This window comes from Bradysia coprophila, assembly GCF_014529535.1.
Source record: "Bradysia coprophila strain Holo2 chromosome X unlocalized genomic scaffold, BU_Bcop_v1 contig_98, whole genome shotgun sequence".
In the NCBI taxonomy this organism is placed as follows: Eukaryota; Metazoa; Arthropoda; class Insecta; order Diptera; family Sciaridae; genus Bradysia; species Bradysia coprophila.
In genome coordinates, this window is record NW_023503371.1 from 1,393,495 (window position 1) to 1,407,422 (window position 13,928).

Below are 13,928 nucleotides of genomic sequence, written 5' to 3' on the forward strand. Positions count from 1 at the left end.
AGCAGTAAACCAATGAACTTATCAACATGTAAACACATTACAAAGACGCTATAACTGAAGAAAAACCAATTCTGAAAACGAATTTTCTATAATTTAGTATCATTTGAGAGCTTGATGTGTCATTCCCGCGGCCTGGAGATATATTGCAGACACATTCAGATAAACATATGTGTGGCCGTGCACATGCACACATGTCTCTAACGACTTTATTTACTTATTTCATTTTGTGTTTGACTTCAAAACACCAACAATGTGTGTGTTCTTGTTGTTTATGCAATGGCTGTCGGTTTTTTTTCACAAATACTCATGTAAAGTATGTATGAATGAGCGAAGCCTCTAAAAATATCAAGTGAAGTTGGAAAATCCATTGGGGACATTAAGTGTGTATTGCGGTCATGTCACAAAATATTTGCCGTAGCCTCTACTCCACATCAGAATTATTGTGTTCATCTTACCTCACAGCTTCAATTTGGACAAACATATGATTTACTACTTATTTAGAACTAAAATTAATTTAAATTTTTCCAATAATAAAATAGGTGCGTACTTTTTAGCAATGGGAAATGTGTTAGTCATTTACATGACAAGGGATACAAAGTTGAAATTCCGGTTTTAGTGGGAATTTTGTTGGCCAGAGGCGAATCCGAGGTCATTAAACTTAAATACACGAAACAGTGAATTTTCATTTTTGTCCCAAGTTCTGTAACATTCTTTTGAGGATTTGGTAAATTTTCTTGTTTTCCCTAGGGGTGTAATGGGTCACTTTCGACTCTAGAGTAAACTAAAGTACGTACGAATTTTACACACTAGTGACAAAATTGTTATTTACGTAACTGTTGTGGACGGTTCGGGCTATAACTCGCTGAGACTGAGGCCTAAATTACGAGAAAAATTCCGAACTTTATGCCCAAAGTAAGAAAAGTAAAATAACACACTTTTGAATGTTGTATGAAAATGTGACTTTCGCGACGAAATTGCATGATTTGTATTTAAACGCTTTTGTCACACAAAACATTTATTGATTTGTACTCCGAGTCGGAACAACCCAATTCACACAAAAACTCGTTTTTCCAACTTTTTAAACCTTGTTTTGTTAATGGTTAACAAAAATCAATTTCACCACTGTAAGTAAATACGTGAGATAAAGTTGATGCTACATTTCTATAATTTTTCAACTCTCCTAATTCGTTTGTAAACAAACTGTAACGAGAACTATCATTAACCGAACTATAAACAGAGTTCAACATCGAAGCGGCTATATTCTCTGCGGCCGTGCTATTTACCTCCACATAGCCAGCAACAAACTATACACTCTCTCAAAGTAGTCTTCTGTCATGTTTTCGCAGGGTGTGTGTATGTGTGCGTATATTACTATTTATACAAATACACAAAATAGAGTGGGGCTTTTTGGTAAAACTCTATGGGTTTGAAAATTTTAATGTCAGTCTTTTATTGCTCTTGAGTGAACGTTCTTGCCGTCAATTGATTATATGCAATACAAACGTGTCCTACGCGCAAAAATTACACATCCACTCTGTGTGAATAATATTTTAATTACACAATTTTTTGCTGAATTATGATTAATTGAGAAAAGACCATTTAAAGGTGTGATTTTGCAGGTACTTTTTCATTCAACATTTTCCGACTGTGAATCAGTTTTCTGTGGCATTATATACAGTTTTTAACATCAAGTAAAAACCCTTGATTGATAAGACTGCGCGCGGTTATAGTGTTGATATCAAAATAAAATTAAATAAATTTCAGATTTACCTTTTTTTGGCATATTATTGAGTTGTGTTAATTTTGTAATATAAAAGAGTCTAAACAAAAGTTAAATAAAAGTGAAATCTAATCTGAAGTCAGTAAATATAGTTAACGTTTTAGTACGTGATTTAAATCCCTAATTCGAAATAGAAAAATTATATCGGTGAGTGTTATGCAACTTAAATTATTTATATTTGTTTTGTTTAATTAATTAACAAGAGCTCTGACTGGCTTGACAAATTAAAAAAAAGAGAAATAAAATAAACTGCAATTATCAGCTATATACTGCCTTAATCGACCACACTTCAAAATATATATAATGTCATTCATATAACATACATTATATTTACGCTGATGATAAATGAATGACTCCCATTTTACACATTTAGACATACCTTTTACTACACACGAAATTATGCGCGATCATTACATGTACATTATGTGCCACTAGGTGACAATATTCATCACGATGAACCATATTTACTTATTTTTAAGAGAAATATTAAACGAAACACCGACTCTGAGGCAACCTTTTTTTTATTTAGAAATTATTGATTACTTAATTTTGCCAACATGATATGCAAATTTGTGTTTCATTTAGAAAACCTGTTATTACTTTGGCTTTGGAGTGTTAGATCATTACATAAAACAACAAACAAATAATTTTTTTTTTTCATTGAATTGTTTGAAGACAAAAAAAAATAATTTCTTTTCTTAGACTCATTGGCGTTTGACCAGAAATAAAATTACCGAAATAAAAAAAAATAATTAAATTGATTTGTGGTCTTTTAAGTGTTTTTTTCTTCTTCTTCTTCTTCTTTTTGTTATTGTTAAAAATGTTAAATATTTAATCGACCAACAATTTGATTAAGGAGATTGCATTCATTGGACAATATACACACAACATATATATGTTTATTCTCACATCGCATCGATAAATATTTTTCGGCTATATTTACCATTTCATCTTGACCATCACATACGACACAAGCGTACACCTCTTACTTTTTGCCAAAAATAAAGAAAAGAAAAACAACAACCGAAAATGTTATACTTTGGTGTTTATAAAATCAATATTAAAGCTTGTAGACAGCGAAATATTTTTAGGGTAGCCACACATGTATATAAAAAAGTGTGTTTTCATTTTATTTGGTCTCGGTGGAGGAATAAAATTCAATATTTTCGCATTTTAATGGAGTAGATCATAAATAATAATTGGGTGCTTTCTGTGAGAACCGTATTTTTCATATTGTGTTAATGTATAATGGGGGGTTGGTTCCGAATGCATACATTACTTCGTGGAAATAAACAATTAAATGGAAGACAACACAAAATAAAAATTTAAAATTTCCGATTTAATTTCATTTATACAAAATATTCCATAGCTTTCATAGCTTCATTAAAAATTCAAATTGTTGATTATAATGAAATTTAAATAAAAAAAAATGATTTTACGCCTTCGCCTGTTTCATAAATATTGTTGCCCTATGGGCATTACTACCATAGAATGGAAAATACATTTTTTATTGCACACATCCAACAATTCAACACATTGCCATTCTTCAGGTCAGCATCAGATTCACCTGTTTTGTGTCCCTTTAGTTCCAGTGTCATCATCACGTAAATGTAACATATTTGATTTGTGATACATATCTCAGAAAATGTGAGCTATACGAACAATAGTAAATGATTATTTGTGCTCAAATATGTACTTTGTGTATAGTGGGTTACGTTAGGTTCTCTCATCGTGCATTTTACTATTATTATTGCGTAGAGACGATCAATTGTTGCAGAATTGTTATCAGATTGATGACATTGATTATTTTCGTTTGGCAAAATGGTAACATTTATCCATACATGAATGAGAGATATACGCGACATGTAGAAGAAAAACATAGGCCAAAAAAACCTCAGTTGGTCACACTGATTTTCAGCTAGTATTCCTTGTTAAATTTCATAGTTAAATGAAGCTACGCTAGATGACGCTAGATTGTCCCCATACAACACTAGCTCAAAATCAGTTTTACCAACACAGGTTTTTTTGTCCCACGAATATTCGACTTTGTCGTATATATCACTCTTTCATCTCTTATCCCAAATAGCCTCACGTTGTATATGGAACATACGATTCTTCACTAAATTCATGAATATGTCAGGCTTGCCTCTTGTGGTTTTATTTGATATATTTTCATTTCAATAAGTAGTTCTATCGGCATCTCCATAAAAATTAAGTCATGCTCACGCACAGGTCAGGTCATGAAAACTTTAGGTCAGATTGTAACATTTCAGGTCAAAAGTGACAAGAAATATAAGTTTGGCCTGTTGCTCTATCCTGATTTTTTTAGGTTGACCTTGAAAATACATTTGTTGTTATTGTCAATTCCAAAAATATTAGTTATTCCTAATTTGTAGCTTACGCAAATGAAAGTTTACCTTTAGATTCTACATACATAATTTATCGGGCCCTTTATTGTCTTCACAATCATAAAACGATATCTAATTTATCTTCTTATCATTGTTCGTTCTCACTGCCTACATTTTATTTAAATATGTTCGATTGACGAGGCTTGATCTATTTATTTATTTTTAACACAAATAAGCCGACCGTAGTGTTTCATCATTATGCTGAACTTTGATTGTTGAACGTTGATAAAAAAAAATCGCTAGATAAAAATGCAGGCATTTTCATTCTTTAAACCAAAAAAAATCTTTTCAGACACAAGATAAGATAATAATTTCATACAAACACTACAAAAAAAGAGAATTTGTTGGTTCAGTGATCTAATTTTTGTTCGACCCAAATATTTAGTGCCCTATCATAACGCTACCATTGGAATATAACATAAATAAAAATGAAATAAAATGAATGACTAAATCGATTTTTATCGATAAAAAAACGTTAGTAATCAATGAAAATTCTCTGAACCTGGTTTTGAGTAATTGCGCAATCCTGATGAATTACAATCATTGATTACGATTACGAGCTACAGGCTCTTCAAATATTTGATCGATTGACGTTATTGTGCTTTTAACAGAAACTCAACATGATGTGTCTAATCACTCGAATATTGTTTCATCTCTCAGAAAAGCTTCTGATATGCGTGGCAGATAGTTCCGGGCTGTAGTAGTGGTAGCAGTAAAACAAATTGTTAATGAAGGACAGAAAATCGAGGAAAGTTCGGGCAACAAATATTTTGTACGTTTAATATATCCAACAAAATAGACAACCCAGAAGTCGAACCAAAATCTCTAATTCAATTTGCGCTCCGTTTTAACAAACTATTTTTGCTTGTTGTGAAAACTTGGAAACGATAAACTAAGAATAAATCCTTGTTGGATGCTGATTACGCCTGAAGCTAGTGTAGCAAATGTAGTCTGTGGTGTGAGTAGTGATGCATTTTTAAATATATGTGTTCGTTAACCATTTCATGTGACGGAATGTTTATTGGAACGATTCGTTTTGACCAGCCACTCGTAATAATAAACTTAACAAAACGAAAATGTGAAGTGCAAAACAGCAATCAATCTCCGGTTTACGCACTCAATTTTCAATTGTAATAACACTTTTTTCGTTCGACTGATTAATCGTCCAAGAATGAACTGAAATATGCAAAAATAATTAACTTACAATTTCATTCATTTTGTAGGCTGTGTCTTTTAAACAAATTGTGGTTAAATTGATTTGATTTATTAACTATACCATCTACAAACATGTTTTGCATCTAATGTTAAAAATCTTACATAATTTTCAGCACATTTGTTGCTTATATGCTGCGCAAAACTTGATATGAACTCAGGGTTGCCAACATTTTTTTTAAAATAAACTGTGCGAAATAGTTGAACATGCTTAAGCTTAAACAACCAAGAGATTCGTGTAATTGTAGTACAAGGGCAATGTGCTAAGCGAAATGTATATATACGAATTAAGAATATGCTTTACTTTTATTAAAACATATGGGTGATACGACAAGTTGCAAGTTACTTTCTCTAGACAATATTTTACGTAAAAGAGATGAAAAAAGGCATGAGAACTGATTTTTTTTGACATTAAAAACGTGAAGGGGTTATTTATTTATACGCATATAATGTCAGGTGAATTTAATCGGAATCGGATAAACGGATTGAAAATGAAAAAAAACATTTTTTTTTGCTTGAATCGCGTTAGATAACCAAAACCAATTATGGCAAAAAAAAAACGGTTGACACCAATGTTAATTATTCAATAAAACTTAGCGTACAGATAGTTAATTCCATTTTTTTATATATTGCTACCAAATAAAATATCATAAAAAATGTGTCATCGAACGTTTTCGCAGCTTAACTCAAAGTGATTTTTATCGAACGACAAGATTTTCCTTGTCGCCGATGTTTCGTTTTACTTTTGTTTTCGTTTCGTTTAATATTTTATTTTATTTTAATTTATAATATAAAATATGTCACAGAAGGAATGTATAAAATGATGACCATGAACTTGTTTCATTCTTGCAAATATCAGGCTAATTATTTAGAGGTGTAATTTCATATTTGAAGGTACTTATTTCTTCATTTTGTAAACACACATTATGACCGCTAAACATAAAATGTTGGTATTTATATCTTGTTCATTTTCATATTTTGTAAAATAATGTTTTTCGTATGCATATTGTGGATTTTATCATTAAAGCATAGTATGAGATAAGATCCAAAATTCAGCAAATATTGATTTTTTTAATAAGAAAAAAAAATCTGTTAGAAATTTTGAAGGTTAATAGAATTAATAAATTATATTCGAGATATTGATACAACTAAAAGTCAATGGATTATTGCCTGCTTCTAATAGCCCCGTTCAATGTCTGAAGTCTCGAAGTAATAATATTTGTTTACAGTGAGCTTAAAAATTTAGTTGGATTTGTGTAATTTCAATAAAACATCGAACCTAAATTAGAATTTCGTTGACAAAAGTAGAAGGAGATTTCATTCAGAAAATAAAATGTTTTTTTTTTTCAAATCAAATCAAAGAGTATTCAAATTTGAAGATAAGTTTCATTGAAACTGTAGTAGAGCTGTTGTTGATGATCTATTGTTCAAAAAAATTATTATTTTCCGGATTTATTGACTAGAAATTCTATAAAAACAATTCTATTGCCTGTAAATATGTTAGTATGCCATTACAATTCTGAATGAAAATGAAGGACATCGTCTTGAAATGGATTGATTCATTTTATTTTGGTAGAACTGGAACTAGACTCTGTTAAATTTCCAGTAAACCTTAATACGTATCGAGTTCTCTAAAATTTTCCTCAGTTTCTTCCTTCAGTTTTTACGATGCCACTTGTCTTCTCTACATTCACGGTATAAAACTCTCTTTAAAAAAATATTTCGAGAAAACCCACCTCACATAGTAGATTCTGAAACCTTCACAAAGTTTCTAGCTAAGGATTTTAATTTTCGAAAGATTTAAAACAGGAATTGTTTGTGCCCAATAAGTTGGTTGAAACTGTTATCAAGACGAGCTAGCTAATTACGATGTATTCCACTCAGAAATGAAATAATTGTTAGAAACTTTAGAAGCTATTTCTGTCAATCCCTCTATCTAGTTAATTTCAACTGATCGAAAATTCATTAAATACATATTGAAATAGGAACAGAATCCATATAGATAGCTCTCAATACAGAATAGATTTTTACAATTGGAATTGAAAGGGTGAATTTTACTTCAAATGAAAAACCAATTGTTCTCGAGTTAGTGATTAAAAACTACTGGTGCTGACACTCATCCTAAATGGACGATCCCTCATTTTGATTGCTACGAATAAATCATTAAAATCTCTCTGCTCCGTCGAAATTATAAAATTTGTTGTGGCTGTAAACTGTATAAAAACATAGCCCAAAACCAATTGTACACGTAATGAGTCTAGCTTTGTTATTTGTTGCATGTAAAATTCTAATGCACATTCCCACCTCTTACCCCTATGTATATTTCATACGTATACGGCTTTCGTCTACGAATCATTTCACAGTTGATATTTCCATCTGAGACCGACAGGAAAGAACCTTAAAATCATCGTAACAATATTTAGTTCGGTAGCCGTTGTAGCTATTCTGTCGTTTCATTTAATTTATTTCCAAAAATAATTTTCTTTTATCAAATGAACCGCCGTAGCTGCAGCATGTTAAACAATTCTAAGGAGCTACACATGAATGTCGTTGCAACCAAAATATCAATGGGCAACAAACGGTTAAACTTTCCGTGAATAATTAAGATAACGAGCAAGCGATGACACGAAATATGTTAAAATTTGAATCGTCTAATTCAAAAAATTAAGAAATCGAAAATATTGCAAAAAAAAAATTTTTTTTTTGCTTTGTTAAAATGTTGCATTCAATTGGTATGACGACGTTGTATTATTTAAAAATAAATAAATTTAAATACAACAATGTCGATGAATACAAAAAATATTGTTCACAACGTTAAGGGACATTTAAATTTGATTTCCTTTTCCTTTTCCTTTTCGGTGTTCGGGCGAAAAAGTTTATTTACCTAATAGCCATTTACTATACTTGGTTAATATGCGCAATGTTCGAAAACATCCTTTTGTATTTTATATACATAATCACCAACCACATAAAGTTTAAATCGATAACCCGAAAATTTGAAATTTTAATGTTAACTTTTGCTCATGCTTAATTGTGGAACATGTAATGCAATATAATATTTTAATTGAAAGAGGAAAAAAAAGAGTTGCATGCGAGTAGGTCGTTTAACCCAACAACTCCTTTGGATGTATTTTTCTTTTATGTATTTCAGTTAATTTTTTTTTTCTGGAAATAGTCAACAATATTTTAAATAAAAACGGTTTTGTCTTTCTCTGTAGATGTGTACCGAAACACCTATGGCTCTACTTTTAATTCAATATCTAAAATATTACAAATTAACACAGAAAGGGAAAAATTGGGTCAATGTCGCTACTTATTATTTCTTTTTTTTCAATTTTCATATTATTCGAATGACATAAATTGAATTAGAAAATATTATTCATAACGCGAAATAAACTTGTTAAAAGTTATAATGAGTTGTGTAATGCCCCTTTTTGTTTAAACGTTCAAAATCTTCAGAAAATTTCTCTTTCGCTGCAAAGACATTGGTTAAAAATGTTAAACGAACGAAAATTGCTGACGATTCGTTTCATGGTTCATCATGTTTGAGGAAATTATTTGGTATATCGATTGTAATTTGGTATACAAAAATGTTTGCTTTTTTCTCGTCTCTCTTCAGTTTGATTTACGTAATCAGAAAACCGAAAGATTTATTTACCATTTCACTCTCCATTTCATTGCATTTCATCAAGAAAAGAAGGACATTGTGGATATGTCTGTTCCTATTTTTTTTCCATTGTTCCAACAATTATTGTAATTACCACTTAAATGAAATGCATTTACATTCATTCATTGGATTGTATTAATATTAAACAAGTTGAATGTCAATTAATTTCTTTATTGTTACAGTTGCCGATTAATTTATGGAATTAAGTAGACAAAAATGTAATCACTCATCTCAGCATTTCATTAGCTTTGTCCAATTAGGGGATTTTGTGATCTTCTACGTTTCAAATATCTGACTAATCTGAGTAAAGAAACGTTACGTTACAGCAACGTTACGAAACATCATAAAGTCTTCACACCTACACCAAGTACCGCAATTCTTCAGTATATATCCTCTGCAAATATCTTACTTGTTTCGATCATTCTATTTAGCTGTGCTTACCGTACCAATCATGAAACGTCAATTTGACTGGTTTATCATAAGGAATTGCCCTTAAAATATTATGTGGGACTTATTTTGTAAAATAAAAACTCCTTAAGTCAACCGAGGAGTCACAAACAATTCCCATCATCCAACGAAAATGTTTTCCTTTTCTGTTAAAAATAAAGAGACGGAAAAGTTAAACTCATCTCAACTTTCATTCATGCATTTCCTTCATTCTCTCATTATCTTGGACAACATGCGGGTATATTGTTGAATGTTTATGTCACTATCTTCAACATGGAGGCAACGTACCTTTTAACTGAGGGATATCATATTTGCCCTCCAGGCAGTTTATGTTTCGGTATCTTTCAGCAGGTCTTATCCGTGTCCATCTTCGTTTCTGGTGACATTATTTGTGAAACGATTCACTTTATTTCTAATTGTTTCTCGTCCACATATTTTATGAAAAGACCAATAGTAACGAAATCTGTTCGGTTATTGTGACCACAATAAAATCGAATAAATTAAAGGAAAAAACACACGCTTGAAATGACGCAAATCTTAACAGTTTGTGAATATTTGAATATTAGCTTGTGAAGTAACATTGTCTATCGTTTTATTGCTTGTACATTATAAATACCGTCGTGATACATGACATTTTGTGATGCCTGACATTGAATTGGATGTATGAAAATAAAGAATTTTTATTTGTATAAATTGAAAATATAAATTGTTTATAATAATTAGGCACTTCGCACTTATGGTCTTTGTTTAGATCTAGAATTTATAAAGAAACAAATCTTCTTTCGTTTCGTATTGTTTATACTACATATAACCCTAAGCGAAAATCCACGGTATATATTTGTACTTACAATTTTAATTTCCAATTAGTTATTCAACACGCATCGCCCTGAAGCGGAATCACAAAGTTCTTTTGAACAAATTAAATTATTTATTATCATTTTGGTTATACCCGACATTTATTTATGGTTTGTAAAATTGTTTTGAAGGGTATTTTCGGTATACATTTTTTTTGTTCTTCTTTTTCTGTTTGTTATTTATAAATATTCACTTTTTATATCATAATAAATATTCCGATACTGTGTGAAATAATTTATATAAAAAAAATGTATTGTAAATTTCGCTCTTTTCCATGCTAAATTTGTGTTTCCACAAACAATATGTATTCTTACAATAAGCAGCAATTTTTGCAATCATTTATTCTATGAGTAATGACGCTTGTTTCAAACACGATACGAACTTACATATAGATAAGATAGGAAGAATCGTTTCTAGTTAGACGCTTGCATAACAATGCAGCAAGCAGAGACTGCTGCCAACTGATTTTTTTAAAAGTCCTAACTGGAAATATAAGTCGAAAACCAGCCGATTCACGTGGTCTCCGAAAAACCAACTTTACTACAGATAGAACAACAAACTAGAACAATAGATTTATTATTGAATAGTTGCGTTTAACACTAAACAAAACTTGACAAGACCAGCCCATTTGTTCTATACTACTCAGGATCAAAATCGGCTTAACTCATCCCACTCATCAAAGTTTTAGACCCATGTAACTTAGAAGCACTGAGGCTTTTGATCAAAGTTGAGAATGATAAAAGCAAAATATAGGAAAACAGGGAAAAAGAGACCACCTAACGTCACCCAAATGGCGTATGAAAACCATCGTCACATAAACTCGAACTTACAATTTTCTTAATTCATGCACTTCGTAAATCATCAACTATTTTCTGTCATTTATATGACGATGCCTGTACGTATTTCGTTTCATGTTTACTACGTAGTTGGAAAAAGTATATCATCTAATAATCAGAATTTACCTGACATCAACCTAATGACGTAAATGGAACTGTTTTAAATAATTTATTGTAAATGCAGTGTACTTACACATTGTAAAGTTGCTAATGCATAACTTAATGTTAAACAAATAAATTGTTGTTCACATTTTGGAATGTAAATCAGTTCTTAGGACTGAAACACACGCGCAAAAAGGTCGCCTATTATGAATATAGAACTGGAATAAAGATGTCATCAACAGTAACTGACAATTACAATACGACAAATTGTGACTGTGTAATTTCGGCTAGAAAATGTGTCTCTAACTCAGCGTGTTTTCATTGTGAAGGTGAAGTGAAGTGGTCAATATTTCGTTCAATATTTTGTTATGCGTACTAGTGGTTCTATACGAGCGAAGCGAGCACCCACACGGGGCATAATATGTTGTGTACACGTTTTAACTGCATCAACTCTAACATTATGCAATTTGATACACAAACTAATTTATAGTCCCGCCTGATTAAACTGAAAAATTTTTGTTCTCTTTGAAAAATAAAATGGATGGATGACGAGTGAAAGAATTTGTTAATTGGTTAACCTTGGATAAACCATAAACTAATCAATATATCAAGTAGATAACTATGTGTGTTCGCGTATAAATATCTTTGCAAAATGAAGTAAAAAAAATCTACAACAAATTAATAAAATACTGATTCTTGCTTTACTGACCTTAGATTGGTTTGGCGTTTACTGCAGTTTATTAAAAAAATATAATTACAGTATAATTGCATCGTTTATTATATGTTACATATAGAACGGCAAAATAAATTGCCGGTAAACGATGACAATTATTTTTTGTTATCAACGTTTTTAAATTTTATTAGCACATTCTACGGTGCAATATCGGTTTGTCATTGTTTGTATATCTGTGATGTTTGCTGTATATCTGTGTGGAAATATTACCAGTAAACCAATTAACACGTAAAACTAGTAGTAAAATAACAGCTGCCTCGTCAGCAAAACCTTGCCATGCTCAGTTTAGATCAAACGAACACAATTCTGTATAGAAACAAGACACATATCATTCGTCCTGTGCAAGAGATTTTTTTTCCCTAGAAAGAGACGGACAGCCAACAAAAAAATGCTGACAAACAAGCAAAATCTCACAATCGCAAACCCGTCGCTATAAAACAGTGAGTAAGAAAGAAAACTGATTTTAAGGTGAGCCATTTAACTGGAAAATTCTAGTCAATCCGACGCCAGCTAAAGAGGACTTTTACAACAACATATAGGCTGTAAAAAAAACCTCCAGTTTATGAACGATAATAACGCCCAGGTCAAAGCTTATCGAAAATATCTGAATATCTCCACAACACGTTTATTTTCCATGCAACATTGTCTATCATAATACAACAAATTTTACCCTTATACGATTAATGTAATAAGAATTTGTTAACACGCAACGTAGTAAATGTTTATAATATACTGCTATACGTACAGATATATCGACGAATGGATATTAAAATATTGTGCTTTGCGTTGACTCAATTTAGGTATTTTATTTAAAATTTTCAATGCACAGCAAAGTGTGCATACCAACTTTTGTATACAATCTGTGGCAGTTAATGAATCAACATGAAAAACTCGGCAATGTAGTACTTATTAGATCCAGTCTACCTGGTTACACATCTTAATAAACTAAAAATTCTTGTCAGTGTCATGTTTAACGACTGATCGTTTCGTCACGTGTAAAAATTATGTCGACCTCTCTTACTCTTGCAATATAAGCCAAACTGAAGCAAAGAAAGTATAATTATATGACAATATTTATGATGGTTTGTAACATTTGGTGTACAAAAGATTCACTTTCATTTACAACCGAAAGTTGTTTACAAACAAGTTAACATTGTTACCAATAATATAGGGCAAAAACCCATATCTGAAAATAATGAACCTTTTGCTTCAATTTCGTTGTTACTCGTTGTTCGTCGCTCATTGAGTAGAACCGGTAGAACGATAGGTGCAAAAATGCGAAAATATGGAACCCGGGGGCTAAGCACTTCTTCTAATAGTATTTTGTTCACCAATGAAAAAAAATAATTGGAAATTTCATTTTAGGTGTGGTGCTTTCAATTCACTCGAGAAAATAAAATTTCCTACTTTTTCCCCGAGGTCAACACAACGTTTTTCACAACAAAAGCTCCCTGAGTTTCAACTGAGATGAGAAAATGACATTTTTCTCCTCTGCGCAGAGCAAATGAAGTTTAATTTCAAAGAGAACAGAAATGTGACGTTTTGTTATAATCTTCATTGATTTTAGTCATCTGGACGAATAATTTATTTATCCGTCTTTCCATCTCTCAGTGAGAACAGATCCGATCGATGTGATGTGACGTGATGCGCACCTCGATTCGTATTATGTACTTAATGAGCTCATCGGTCATATTATTCTCATTTAACTTATCTTTACAGAAATTATTCTTAATTAGCAGTGATAGCACACACTTCCTGTCCGGTCTCAAAGCTAGCATGGATGTGTATACAATCTAATCATTGTTCTAGTGTTTGTATACTAACGAGACCATGGCCAATTCGAGTAGTCATTAAAAAAAATTCAATTTTTCCTCTTAACTACACTTAA

At 31.3% G+C, this 13,928-nt stretch overlaps 1 protein-coding gene across 9 annotated transcripts in view; it reads left to right on the top strand.

Moving 5' to 3' along the window:
* Nucleotides 1-1,398: 1,398 nt before the first annotated feature.
* LOC119070545 (elongation of very long chain fatty acids protein AAEL008004) overlaps nt 1,399-13,928 on the top strand; it is a 41,123-nt gene continuing 28,593 nt past the window's right edge. For 2 of the 9 annotated variants that reach the window (XM_037174920.1, XM_037174930.1), the window contains exons 1-2: nt 1,438-1,605; nt 1,765-1,927. The gene's annotated coding sequence lies outside the window, so the exon portion shown is untranslated. Of the gene's footprint in view, nt 1,928-13,928 lie in introns of all 9 variants that reach the window. The other 7 variants (XM_037174937.1, XM_037174918.1, XM_037174929.1 and 4 more) reach the window with 7 other exon arrangements.